Genomic DNA, 2333 nt, shown 5'->3' with positions numbered 1-2333 from the left:
GGGGCTTAGCCCACAGTTCATTAAGGTACATTAAGGTACCGGGCGCAACAGTGGACATTTCAACTGCAACACTCCCCACACGCACACACACAGTACACCCGTGACTTTTACAATGAAGGCTCGATAATCAGCTCACGGCATATAGGTGTAAGCAGGGGTAAAGCTTTGTTTTAAAATATTGAAGTTAAAAGCATCAATCTGGTGCACTTTGAGAGCAAAATTAAGAGATATGGATACATCTTTCAACACCCATATGAAACAGAACTGTAAACAGATTTTCCTTTATGGATATTTTACAAATCACTCCCCTCTGACTGTGTAATGTACGGTAGCTTCTAGCTTCATGTCGAAAAACATAAGTCAACATTTTCCAGAGAGCTTTCTTTGAAATTACCGGGTAACGCTAAAAAACACAACATTTAGATTGTATGACAAAGTGTTAATTTAATATATCTGGCTAGCCATAGCTACTTGCTAACGGTTTAGCTTACCCGCGCGATTCAAAGTAACGTCAACAACGTAGCTGTAATTTATGCTTTGCTTACATGTTCGCATAACTTGGAAGTTTACTGACATTTACATAACTTGTTTACCTGGTGCAAGTGGTCGCTCTGGGCTTGTTGTGTGAGCCACCACTTGAGAAATGTCGTCTTTTTTAAGAAAACATTTTGTTAGGTCCATCTTCAAAAACTCAGAGTCCGACTGACAGTTTAAACATTGTCACAGGATAGGTAGCTGTCAGCCAATAAGACACGTTTAGGGCTGTCAGTCGATTAAAATATTTAATCGCGATTAATCGCATGATTGTCCATAGTTAATCGCGATTAATCGCAAATTAATCGCACATTTTTTATCTGTTCTAAATATACCTTAGAGGGATATTTTTCAAGTTTTTAATACTCTTATCAACATATGAGTGGACAAATATGCTTTATGCAAATGTTTGTTTATTATCATTTGAACAATGACAATGAACAATATTGTCATGAATATTAAACACAACAACCTCTGAACATTACAAATAGTCGCCTCAATTCAACCTGGAACCTCTCTCATACAATACTGTGTGTGTGTGTGTGTGTGTGTGTGTGTGTGTGTGTGTGTGTGTGTGTGTGTGTGGTGTGTGTGTGTGTGTGTGTGTGTGTGTGTGTGTGTGTGTGTGTGTGTGTGTGTGTGTGTGTGTGTGTGTGTGTAGACAATGTGATGGATCGTTGGAGCTATGTGCAACTCAAGGCATATACTCGAACGGGAGCTGCCTGTACGCTGCAATCATGTTGCGCGCACTATCCGTGCTGAGTGTGCTGACTTTTCGTACAATGTCCCATTGTCTGGCTGCCTGCATAAAGTCAAGTGCTCGGTGCAGTTGTCGGCGAAATGTCGCTCCTCTGTTTTCATTGAAACAGCTCCATATATACGTTAGCGCAGCTAGCTAGCACCAGATGCTAACAACAACATTACACGTAAGGTGTGCGCGTTCTCTCTCTCTCGCTCGCTCGCGCCACACATTCACACACATCCTCCCGTTCCTCCCGATGGCCAGTCGGTGCCTGCCGGTAAGCGTGGAAGTGTGGTCTGCCGCAAGCAGACATCAGCATCAGCTTGTAGATGGTATTTTAAACTTAATGCGCTCTGAAACTACGGGGCGGCCAAGGACAAAAAATACACATGCGTTAATCACGTTAAAATAATTAGTGGCGTTAATTATTTTTTTGCGTTAACGCGTTAACTCTCTGGTGATTGGTCTGGTGTCTTGCCTCTGAACACTGAACACGGGAAATTACATTCCTGCAGTCCTCTCTAGTGTCATGATGAGGTTCAGGTTAAGCACGGTTAATGTATTATATTATTGAGGGAGAATTGTCCGGGGCCAAAGAAAAGGGCGACGCGCCTGTGCCCAGTAGTATCAAGATGGTGCTGGCATGACAAGGGGATCTGGAGGGGATTCAGAAGCTAACAGAATTGAAGGTTTGATAACTATTAATTTCAAGATAATTAACTCATTCCCAGCCAGTGCATTTTTGGCCATTTCTATTAATCTCTGGAGACTCACAGAATATTTTTGTTATATGAATATTTAAATAGTGATATTAAAAGGAAGGTGATATTATGGCTAATATGCCAAAACAAAAAACTTGGTTGTCTAACCTACCAAAAGATAAAAGCAGTTGGGCCAAATGCTGGTGGGGGCCAGGTGCATATTGCTGACGAGTGGTCTAAAGTTAAAGTGACAGCCTGTGGTGCAACCAGAACAGAACAGCTGCAGTCTCTTCGGAAGTAGATGCACAAGCATAGAATGTCAGACTATCATCAAGCAGCTGAGAAAACCATGGAAA

The sequence above is a fragment of the Pseudochaenichthys georgianus genome, chromosome 9 (genome assembly GCF_902827115.2).
Source record: "Pseudochaenichthys georgianus chromosome 9, fPseGeo1.2, whole genome shotgun sequence".
NCBI classification, from domain to species: Eukaryota; Metazoa; Chordata; class Actinopteri; order Perciformes; family Channichthyidae; genus Pseudochaenichthys; species Pseudochaenichthys georgianus.
Note: the sequence above shows the minus strand (reverse complement) of the source record.